The sequence below is a fragment of the Thunnus thynnus genome, chromosome 19 (genome assembly GCF_963924715.1).
Source record: "Thunnus thynnus chromosome 19, fThuThy2.1, whole genome shotgun sequence".
Taxonomy (NCBI): Eukaryota; Metazoa; Chordata; class Actinopteri; order Scombriformes; family Scombridae; genus Thunnus; species Thunnus thynnus.
Window position 1 is genome coordinate 22,811,018 of NC_089535.1, and position 12,808 is coordinate 22,823,825.

At 39.2% G+C, this 12,808-nt stretch overlaps 1 protein-coding gene across 4 annotated transcripts in view; it reads left to right on the plus strand.

Moving 5' to 3' along the window:
- The window catches only part of rxraa (retinoid X receptor, alpha a), a 109,517-nt gene that overhangs the window by 67,751 nt on the left and 28,958 nt on the right, over positions 1–12,808 (plus strand). The window lies entirely within an intron of this gene.

Here is a 12,808-nt window from a genome sequence, read left to right on the forward strand (position 1 = left end):
ATTACTGTACATAAAAAATGATTCATCCCTCATCTATAAGCTGTACTTGTCTAATTGGGATAAATACTATATTATCTATAGTAATAAGGTTACAACTAATGATTATTTTAATTATCGACTAATCTGTAAATTACTTTCTTGATTATTTGATAAATCATTTGGTCTATAAAACATCAGAAAACAGAAAAAAATGTCCATCACCATATCCGAGAAGACAAGATGATGTCATCAAATGTCTTTGTTTTGTCTGACAAATAGTTCCTCAACATATTCAATTTACTATAATGTAAGACTAAGAAAAGCAGGAAAGTCTCACATTTGAGAAGCGGGAACATCAACTTAAACAATTAATCGATTATCAAAATACATGCCAACTATTTTTCTTTCGATTGATTAATCGACTTATTGTTGTAGCCGTAGTTTCATTCCAGCTTGCAGAATTTCCTTCCTGCTAAAAACACATCCAGATTACTATCAACAGAATTTATCTCTACACTTCTCTTGACACTAGCTTGTCAAATCAAGTAAACACCTGAATTTAAAAGCCAAGCCAGGGACAAGGTGTTCAAATTACATAAAGCTTCAGCTCTACAGCGCTGTGTGCATCTGTCACATTTTTTTGTTGTCTTATGTAACAATGTGTAGCTAAATTGTCCGTGTTAAATAAATAAACAAACACATAAAAGTCTCTTAAAAGGCTACGCGCGTGGCCGCTGAATTACAGTATGTCACATTCAGAAACCCGAAACAGCCATGTTCAGCAACCTCCTCCATAAAAAAACATGGTTCTATGAGGTTTTTCTTTGTACTCACTCAAACACATAGTGAAATACAGCTGCCCTATAAACTAACCAGACAAATGGTTGTGTATCATCTCTTACAAACTGTATTCACATGTCTCAGAAGTGCAAATTACAGTCGCTTACACTTGCACACACACACACACACATACATAATTTTCCTAAGCCAGGCCCCAGCAGACAGAGGCCCTGCTTTGACCCCATGCTTTGACCTCATGCCACAGTTAATCAAGGCCTATTCAACTAGGATTCCATAGTACTTCAGCTCTGTCACTCTTTCTTTCTATATCTGAAGCATATTTGTCACTCCCTCCCGCCATATCTCGCGTTCTTCTCTCTATCCCTTCATTCGTATTCTCTCTGGCTGTCCTCTTTCATCTTTTTTCCCCTTTCTTGTTTTTTTTTTTTTATTCCTTGTCTCTTTCACATCATCTCCATTTCCTCTCTCTCCCTCTCTGTCTCCGGCGTTTTTGTTCCATCAATAAGCCTCGGTTTCTTTGGTATTACAAAAAAAAAAAACACACACACACAATTAAGACATCAAAGCCTGCAGTGGCCCAGTTTCTGTCTGGAGCCATATCTAAAATTGAAATTGTTTCCCCCCAAAATGCAGTTGCTGCCCTTTTTTGTGTTTGCTAATAATTGTGGTAAAGTGCGTCTGCAACGTGATGCTATTTGGGATGGGCTCTCCTCGCTATTGTTGAGCTTATCGGCGCCTTCTAAACGAAAGTGTCCCATATGTAATGGAGTTAAGAGTGGATTAGGGGCACTTTCAGAAAGCGGCCAGAATCTTTCATTGCTAGAAAGCCCCTCCCTCCCTTCCTCCTCTCTGATTCTTCTACACATTTTAAATTCCAACACTTTCATCTGTTCCCGGAGCAGCGTGTTTTGTATGCAGGTTGGACGTTTAGGTAGCAAACGTTACGCTTGACTGAGATCTGTCTTGTTTGATTGAAACTATGACTGTAAAAAGAATGTTTTTTTAGCATGTAATTATGCATGCATTATGGGTATCATGAAAAGTATGTGTTGTAGGTGAGTCATTTTTTTATACTCATCCTTACCGCCTCTCACCCAGTCCTGCCAGTTTTAACAACCATATAAAAAGCAGGTAACAGCTATTTAGTGGATTTCTGTTGGCACTGACAGTTGTAATAGTGTATATGCAGTAATTACAGCATGTATCTAACTTGTGTTATGGGTCATGACTGGTTTCCAATCTTTAACAGTGCTGTATTATTTTAAATTTGCTAAAACAGAACAAAACATTACCATTGCCAGCATTGTTTTTTGTTAATGCATGTTCTGTTCACATTATAGACTTTGAGTTGCAAAATACAGACACATTCATATGACTGATGGCAGTCTGTGAACCTTCATTAGAACCGGATATCAAAAAAAATAATGATATGTGTGATATGATACTTGCATTTCAGTACTGAAACTGTCTTTTGGTTTTATACAAAACCCCTTTTTTCATCTCAAGGGTAGAGAATAGACTGGTTAGGTTCAGATTGGGGAGAAGAGCACCGCCTTTTTTTCTGGTACTTCCCACCTGTTTCAAAATGCTATTTAGTGGTAAATGCAAATGAACAGCAGTATCGACGAGAGACACAAGGGAAATAGAAACTCAACATTGACCTTGAATCTCAGTACTTTTTCTGTAACCACTAAATTTGTTTCTGTAGTATTGCAAACTGTCAAGTACTAAAAGTTGGCATTGAATGCTTTGTCAGAATCTTGAATATTGTTCACTTACTCATCTTATAGTCAGTAACCAAATATTTCCTGATTTTAATTATATTTTTTAAATTTTAGACAACAGTCTGTGCTGTATGCTGTGATGCTTTTTAGTTTGACTGACTTTGTTGTATCAAAGAAAAACAGTATTTTAGAAAAAAAGAACAGTTTTTAATTCCACAAAGTAAGGTATTAAAAAAAGTCTTGTTTTGGCTACTCAACCAAAACTTAAGTGTCTTGTGGGCACCAGAGTTGAAACATTTCAAATTGTGCCCAGCCTTAAATCTGACAGATACTCATGTTTGGAGGATTTGAGCCGTTATCCGTGAACGTTTGCATAACTGACACTGTAGAAGCTGCTGACTGTTGCTCAGTGAGGGTGAAGAGCGGCAGTTTGATGTGAGAGCGTGGCTCAGAGGTTAAAGATGGTGGCAGGGCCCTGTGGTCGTGAGGCGCGGCTCTTCTGATGGGATGTGATCTGAGTCAGACGGCGAGTGCCACTTGCTCTTAACACTCGGCTGACTTGCCGTTTTCTTGAGCAGTTGACTGGAACGAGGTCACAGCTCAGCCTCTTCCCTACTTAACCACCCAGAGCCCAGTACAAGACCCCCGCCTATAATAACCACACACACATATACACACCTACACATAGCCATGGACACACACTGCAAAATCACATACCCGTGAGTGCACACAATAAATTGTATTCTTCCTAATTATCGTTAGGATAATTACAATTTACAATGCAAGCACCATTGTAGTTTCTTCTTCTTACTGTTGTAAAATCAACAGCTCATTTGCATTTCCACCACATTTCTGTCCTCACTTTTTATTACTGGAAGTTTTTCTAAGCTGTCCCCATCACAACATGTAGATGCATGGAAGCATGAGGGCTAGGTGAAAGTCAGTTTAAATCATTTGGGTTCTTTAAAAAAAAAACAAAAAAAAAAAACTGTAATTTTCAATAAAAATCAGCAAAAACCATAAACAATGAGTTTTAACCATCCCCTACATCAAAGACTAAAATGACAACATGATGAAAGCAGGGTACAGGATGAACAAAACTCCCATTCTTGCTGGAATCTTGCATCCTCCAAAAGCCAAACCACATGTAAAGAGAGAGACAGTCCTTTATCATCAGCCAATTCTTACATCTCAAGAAACAGTACTTCCCCTTCAGCTCTGTTCCGAACATCCAGACACACTGACATGCTGTGGCTGTGCAGCTTGGGCATATTTTTTTTTTCTTTTTCAGGGAGAAACATTTAGTTTGTCGTGTCTGTTCGTCGCATCCCGCTTATCTGCTCTGCATATTGTTAAGGCGTCTGTATTATTCTGACAAGGGCCACACATACCATCAACAAAACACATACTTTGTGTCTGCTTATGCAGTTATAAGGTCTGACGTCTCTTTTTTTCTGGAGCTGTATGAGAGTAGAGATGGCGAGACGTCGCCCCGGGTATGTGGTCAGGGGGCAGTGCCAGGCCACAGCCATGCCCATTAAGAATAAATCTATAATAGTGGTTGTGTCTGTGGGCTTGAACTCACTGACAATACAGACCATCCCTCGTTCACAGACACCGCAACTCTCCAAGCAGCTGGAAGGGATTATATGCAGGGGTGGAACACATTTTACACTTCCAGTGACAATGGCGAGAGTTGTCTGGCTGTTGTTTTTTGCAGAAAAAAGGGGTTCTTTATCATCGGACCGCTGCCGCTTCCCATTTTCCATTTTGCGGCTCAGTCCGTACCCCTCTGGCTTCCATGCTCTCCCACTCAAATATTTTTGAGAATCCTAAACCAACAACAGGCCTCCAGTGACTCTAAGTCTGCCTTAAAAATACATATAAAGCTTGAGTGTTTCTGGAGTCCAACACAGAAGAAAAGCTAATGTGAAAAAGGTGTAAATGTTTTACAAGAAATGGAACACGCGCTTAATAAGTAATAAATGAGCGGCAGCGGTGATGTCATGCGCCAGCTTCGGGTACGTCGTGTTTAGGTGAGGGTCACTAGGAGACTGAAACACAACACACTCGAGAGAGAGAGAGAGAGAGAGAAAGAGAGTAGTGGACCTCAGCCCCTTCCTGTGTGGGAGCAATAAAGGTCCATTCCGCTGCTCTGGTCTTTGATGGACCTCGCTGTAGTCACTCTGCATGACATCATGGTTGCACGGCTCTAATGGCTGCACAAAGGGGCTGTGTGTAGGGTCCCAGGAGAACAGTTAAGGCTCTCTAACGTCAATCAACCCTCAGATGGATGGGGGAAAAGATTCTTTTTAGCCAAAGCTGTCTCAAGGTAGCAATTAGGACAAGTTTTACTTTTTTCCCCCCCTCTATTACTGGTAGTTCAAGGAAGTCTAACTAATGTGCAGAATTAATCCAGTTGTGCTTTTGCTAGAAGATTAGCACACTGTTCTTCAACTTTGTGTTTACTGAACTATTCTACTATATTATAATATTTTAATAAAAAGTTTTTCTGTGTTTTATTTGCTGCTGTTAATGAAAACTCAACATTTGAAACTGCTCCAGCAGTTCAAGGGGCAAGTTCCCTTTATTTTCTTGGAAGGCTTTCATTCTGACACATTTGCAAGAAGTATTGTTTTGATTAACAGAAGCAGAATCAGTGCATAAAAACACAGGGAAAGTCAAAGCAACAAAGCTGTGTTTTGGGTTGATGGAATTAATATTGTTCTAAGCTGCTGTTATAGTACATGTAATGAATGTTTTTGTTGATGTTTCGTCTTTTATTTCTTTCTATGGCATTTATTGAGACCGTTTTCATTTGTTAAAACAGCCCGTAGGCCGTAATTTGAAAGCTGAAAGTACGTAGTGTGATGATGCTTGGGGCCTGTGTATGTCCTGGCATGTGTGGGGCCACACAGGAGATGAGCCATTTAGAAGGTGGCAGCTATAAATGATAGAAACGGTAACATTAGATTTAAGTTTCAAGAGAGCAGCCTCCTAATACAGACGAGACGTTGCGGTTGAAATGCCTCGGGGGCGCACATTTATTTTAAAGCTCCAAATAATCCGTGTAGGGCTTTAATTGCATCTGGTGGTGTGATCTTACAGCAACTCAACACTGTGTGTGGACAGACATGTACACTGTAGGAATTTCTGTGAAGTGTAATGACACTACCTTTTTCACAACCATGCTCTGTGCACAGATCAGTTATCAGTTAAGTAACCAAAATAACTCGCACATTAGTCATTACACTCAGCGGCTACTTTATTAGAACACCTGTGCAATCTAATGCAATCCAATACATCAGCTCTGCCATAAATTCTACTTTTACGAAGCTTATACATTTTCAGTTTTTGTTGACATTGTCAGAAAGGTGATAATTCTACTTTATGTTTATTATTGAGGTCATACTGGGTGGTGGTGTTGTACTGGAGTGCAATTATATTGAATGGTGTTCCTAATATTTTGTGCGCTCCATTAACATACATGAGAGGGGCAAAATATTTGGAACATTAATACAGTCATGTTCTTATTCTTCCATATTACTGTACTTAATTGGCCTTATGGACATGGTTCACAACACTATGTGTGATGCAGTAAAAACAAACAATAAAAAGCATAATTTCCTAGAGTCATAAAGATGGCAAACATGGGTCGAACAGCATTTTGAAAAACTGTTTACAGCTTGTTTAACCTGTTCAAGTATCAGATTGTTAGATTTGGGGTTCATTACAATTTTTTTTTTATTTAGCATGTTGTGATTGACAGCTGTCATTTTGTGCTGAACGGTTTTAAAAGAAAAAGAATTTGGCTAAGGTCTGCTAACATTTGAACAGCAGCAGAGACCATTTCAGAAAGCCTGTAAAGAGAAAAACATGTCTGTTTTTGATTTTTTTTTTTTAAAGTTTGCACACCGATTTTGCTGTTTTTTATCCATTTTGTATCATTGGTAATGGAATATCTTTGGGCTTTGGACTGTTTTCCTAACAAAATGAGACAATTAAAATGTGGTTAAAATGTGGTTGGGTTCTGGAAAACCAGGATGGACGTTTTTTACTAGTTTCTATGATTTTATAGACCAAACAAGTAATCAGTTAATCGAGCCAAATTTGATAAACACAGATCTCACCAACCATTGTGCAAGCAAGATCTTGCTGTAGATAGTGGTGGATGGATAACAGAGAGGAGTTCTAATATTCTAATGTGTTGTTATTTTAAAAGGTCTGTTTTGCTTCTGAAAAGAGCAGAGAAAAGGAGGAGCAGATTGTTACAATTCAAACACACTATGAAAAATATATATAGTTAGGAGGAGATTTTTAAAAAGACAGAAAAGTTGGAGAAGACTGGTGTGAGAGGAGAGTGACATTATGGTTGTAAGAGCTGCTCTGTCAGTGGCAGGCAGGGAAAGCCCACAGGAGTAGCACTGTTTCCTATGAAAACAGTCGTGCTCATCCACACGTACACAAACTCAAAAAGACACAGTTCTACACACGTCTGCTGCCGAACAGAAACACACGCTCAAGCATGCACACATGAAATCCATGCATGCATTCAGGCACACACATACACACACACACACACACGAGAGAGAGACACAAGAAATAAAAATACACATGCATGCTGCAGACCCAACCCTACGTGCGCACACACTCCCATGGATGCCAGAAACACTCAGACAAACACGCGCACAGACACTGCCGCTCTGAGGTGAGACAACAGCTGAAAGTCACTGTGCATATTCCCTCTTCACTGCTGTAAGGCTTGCTGCCTTTCATGCCACTGATAGTCTTAATATCCTTTTTTCACTTGAACAAAAGTTTCTGTCAAAACACGCACACACAAGCGCCAGCAGTGCTTGCGATGATTCATTTTATCTGGTGTGGCACAGCATGGGGTGAGTGCTGGAAACCTCCGAGCTGTCTAGAATAATGTCTTTTTCTACTAAATTTTATCCACCGGGGGAGAGTAGAGACAGTATGATATTAGAACTGAGTGACGATATCCATGGTGCTATTTTACAAGAAGCCATAGTTAGGATGTATTAGTTGTCTCTAATGACTTTATTATAATAAATAATAAATGTATTCACTTACAGGTCATTCATAAGCCAAATGAATGCGTACACTAAAATATCTCTTGTTGGTTGCCAGGTTGTGAGCTCATATGTAACTGAAGAGTTTCTTTCATTTATATTAGTCTTTCTTATTATTAACGCCCTTATGAAATGTGAAACTTCATACTGTCAGTCTCACAGCAGTGACATCTGTGTTGTGAAAATAATGTCTTAGCATTGTGAATTGCCTGCGCACATCTTTTCAAATCCAGGCAATGAGTAATTCTTAAAACATGCGGAGATTGATTTAACTTTGTTAAGGATATATTGTCCCCTTGAGATTATTTTTCAACAGCAACCAAAGGAATCTGCGCCCCCATGAGTAACATTAACGTTATTAAATCTTTCGCAATGCTTTTTGAGGAGACAGTGGAAGAATATTAAAAAAATTTAAAATCCTTTTTTTTAAATATTTTAATATTTAGGCAATAAAACTGTTCATTTTGACAGTAATTTGTGGTGAGATGTAAAGATATGACTTGTCAAGTCATTTAAAAATTGTTGTAGTGGTTAAAATGTATCTTCCTGTTTCTTTATCCTGAATGTGACTGTAAATGTACATGATGGATCTACTAGCAGACGACCGCTAAGTCCATCCCCACACAGCTGAACCACTTTGTGTATCGTGTGCGAGCTCCCACCCACGTGTCTGTTGATTTGTGCTCGTTTGTGTGGTATGCGTTGTTCAAACAGGTGTCTTTCAAATTTATAATAGTGTTGTAATTGATCCCAAAGGGTGTCTTACTGTGAATTTACCCAGAAGGCCACAGAAGAGCGGGCCCATTAACACAACCCCTGTGTGAAACCCAATCCCCCAACTCTGCTGATACGTGTCCAGATAAGACTCACACAAACCACAGGGGTAAGATAAAAGTTTGCACTCATTCCTCCCATACTTCGCTGGACCGCTGAGATAAGTTTGCTTTTAAAAGGAAGTGATTGTCATGAGGTGTCAGAGGTGAAAGGTGATGCGGGGTTATCATTGGGTTTCATCATGACCTGATCCTTGTCCTTACCTCTGAGGGGGCAGCTGGTTAGGTGTCGTCCCCTGTCAACAGGAGATTTGTATCCCGTCCACTCACACTTTTTTTTCGCTCTTCACATTCTAGCTTGAGACATTTTCAGTTCCTTACCTTGAAGCGAAAGTAATTTAAAGTTGCAGAAATTAATTGTTCCCAAGAAAAGTGCAGTTCAGTTTTAGTAAATGGGATCTATAACAGTGGATAGTAGAGTAGAACGGCCTATTCTTGGCCATGTTGTGCCACTGCATAATGGAAAGCCTTATTAAGGAATTCTTAAAGGGTGTTTTGAAAGAATACTGTAGAGATAACTTTCTCCGAGTTAAAAAAGGTGCCCTTGAACTGGAAAGCTACTGGAGTTCCACATGAGGGTTTTGCATTGAGGAGCGGTGCGCTAGGATTTGATGTCTCCTTTTGAAGTGTCTTTATGAGCAAAGTCTGTGCTCTGACTCTCTGAATCGAACTAAGCCCGTCTTAAGCAGAGGCCTCCACTGTCTCCGCTCTTCCTTCCTTTTCTCCTCTGTTCACTCCAGGGACGACTCTTTTCTCTTTTTTTCACCACCGCGTGTGTGTTGTCATTGCATACTAATAGTTTATGAGACCTGCTCTGCTGCCAAGATTATTCTGTCTATTGAAAGGGGATTGGGTTAAACACCTAAAACGAGCTGATTAACAACAATAGTTTTATTTGTTTTTTTGGTGAAATTATATTTTATTCTCTAATTTATTCTGGCTACTGTATGAGATACTTGGAATGATTGCTGATCATTGTCCTTTATCTCAATTTTCCATTTTATTCTATTTATTATGAGATTTGTTTACTGTTTGTGTCTGCTTATCAATGTATTTCACTAATTACTGAATGTGAATTTGTCTCTGGTGTGTGATTTGCCCAGTTTTTTTAAGTAGTTGTTGTAGCCTACAGGTATAGTACTGTATGATGTAGCGTTTAAAAGACTGCGGTTAGTTGATTGATAGAAAGTTAAAGGGTAACGAGATTTTATAATTGATTAACTGTCAAACATTTGCTGGTTCCAGCTTCTGAATTGTGAACGTATCCTGCCTTTTAATCAACTGATTCATCTGTAAGAACAATAACTATTAGTTGCACTATCTTACAAAAAGCATGCTGTTTATTTGTCTTGGTGTTTCTGTGAGACCACAACTACCAAAACGCCACTTCTATAATACACTTTGTAATGAGATAATGCAGGGTTCCACTACTGTTTTACAAGAATATATAAAAAAGAAAAAAAAAAAAAAACATTACCCTTAACAGTAGATTGAAAACGCATCCATTTATCAACCCAGCCACTCATAATATCTGACAACTGTAAGCTACACTCTCAGCTTTTCAGGGCTAAAACCTCTTTGAGGACTTATTTATTTAATTCACCATCTTTTACATGTTTGTATATTCCAGCAGTCTGCTAAAAGCAGCAGGTGGCACAGGACATATAATCACATATATCAGTTCTGTGCAGAATCTGACACCCACAAGCAGACAGAGACCCCCAATGTACTGGATGTACCAATCGAATGTCCTCCACAACATGTTATGTAACACCTCCAGCACATGAAACTGTGTGTGTGTTATTCAGCTGGAGCATTTCAGGCACTCGTGTTGTACATTGTACTGCAGGGAATCTTATGTCCTACATTCCCAGTCCTTGATGTTAAATGCTCCTTGTTTGTTTCGCTCCCTCAGTCTGGAAAAGTTTGAAGCCAGGCCTTCCACTCATAAATTTTTTTTTTAAAAAGATAAAGCAGACAGTATGTAAGGAGAGGATTGTGAAGGGGTTTCCCACTGCTGTACGCACAGCTGGCATATCTACCCGCGAAGGGTCACATGTATGTGTTGTAGGGGTGGGAGCATGTGTTCTATTTCCAGAGTCAGTCCTGAGCCACTTTAATCCCCCCGCCTTGCGTCCATCGCCATGGGCAGAAGAGAAGGAAAGGCCCCCCAGCCAGCCCATCCCACCATGGGGAGCAATGTTCCTGAGATTGAGTTGCAAGTTTACTGAAAATAGATTGTGAGTGGAAGAGTCTTTTCTATCTGGCAGACAGAGGGTTTGATAGAGACGATCGCAGCTGAGGAGACAGCTCTGTTAGTGCTGCGCTGCAGGGGAAAAGACTAGGCTCAGGCGTTCAACTGAGGTAAGACCTCATGTTGTGTGTGCGTGCGTGTGTGTGGTGGCGGTGTGCACATGCTGCCGAAGCTGGTTCCAAACAAATGATGCAGCTTTGTCTGTGTCTTTGTGTCTTAGAGACGCTCTCTCATTTCTTGCAAGAAGGGCTTTTCCAGTACAAGGCGGAATTATGGCAACATAAAATTGACCATAATATCTTGTACTTATGTGTCTGCTATTCATTTAAATAGTGCAAATGACACTCATTTTGACTGTCCAAATGACTCATACACTATGGCCACTCAGTTGATATTATGCAAAATATTTATTTTTCCCTGTGATATTAATAATAAAATAATGTGCAAAATATCACAAGGGAAGCAGAGTCTTTTTCTTTTTTTTTGCCCAAAGCTTTGAGCACATGTTGCATTCACTGTGTATTTGTGTAAATAGAGTGTGAAGAGCAGGCCAGGGGTGAGTGTCTGAGTGTGAATTGAACAGTTTCATGTGGTGGAGGGCTTTAACCTTTTGAACCCGCTGAATCCACCAGTGGATCCATCATTCAAATGCAGCCAAACATTGAAAACCCATATGAGCTTCATTTTTGATATTCTAGTCAGGCCCCTGAGTCAAGTTCCCATGACACCACATATGTCCTGCTGAATTCTGCCGGAAATCTGTATAAAATGATACTGAAGACGTCTAGAATTTTCTATTTGATGTGATGGTAAAGCACCATGGTTTGGAACATTTCCCTCAGTGTAAGCATGATATACTGTAGCTTCAAGCAAGTATATGGCATTGCTGACATTTTTCTTACTTTGAAGCTATTTGAGAGGAATCAAATAGGTGAAAAGAGATGCCAGGAGCCACAGCAGCAAGTTGTGTGCATGTCTGTACGTGTGCAAGCTTTTGTATGTCTACCTTGGTGAACTTGCACATGTGTGTACAGTATATGTGTGTGTACAGTAAACTGTGTAATTGTTGTTGTGTGTGTTGGTCTGTGTCCAATCAGCTCCTTCATTCTCACAGCATTACAACTAATTTTGAAGTTTGATACCGGTGTCTCTTGGTAGTTTCCGAGAACTCATAAATTTTGCCTGTACATGTTTTAGTGCTCTAATACTTTTCCTTAAGTGATGTGTTTGTTTTTCTTTTTTTTGTGCACATTAATCACTGTTGCACCAAGAGCATGATGTTGTGTATTGACTGTACAAAGTTGAGGTAAGGGAAATTGGGAAAGAGCAAAAATGAAGGGATGTGCTCAAAAAGTAGCAGTCTTGTTTATTTTAGCATACATAAAGGGAACTTCAGTTTAACATGTCAGAGTTAATTTAAATGTCACAGAGTACTACACAGCCTGTGAAAACAGTTCATGTATAATGTCTTCTGTAGCTCAAGAGGAGCTTTGTCAACTGTAGGTAGGGAAGGTCTAAAGAAAGATGCTATTGAGTTGCATTATGGGAAGTGTAGGATCCATGTTTGTTGGAGCTTTACCCATAAGCAATGAATAAAAGTCAGGATATCTCTGTCTTTGCTGCAGCTTGGATTTTTCTTCTTTTTGTTTTGTAAGTGCCCCAACTTTATGGTCATGTTATACTAAAATGCTGGAGTAGTCCTTTAATTTCCCTCATATTCTTTCACAAATACTGAAACATGCACACAAATATTTACAATATGTTATTATGTTTACCAAATCCAGCTGAGTTTCTTAATACCAAATCCAATTTATGTGTACCAAGTCCAACTCAACATATTGTACCACTATAATTGTTTTGGTTTGTAGTCTGTGTGTTATAGTCATGGCTGTTATGACATCTTTCTCTTATATGTCTCTACACCAAACCAAAAAAAAAGTATTATTATTTTTGATTACTGAATAAATAATTTGTATAATACTCAATTATGAAAATTATCCATACTTGCAGTGCAGGGTATTGTTTGCTGTGGTGTGTATGTCTGTATGTTCTGTATCCCTGTAAACGTAGCTAAGGATAACATACACCTAGACTATCTTTCCTCTGTCTTGACCGATCCCTGCA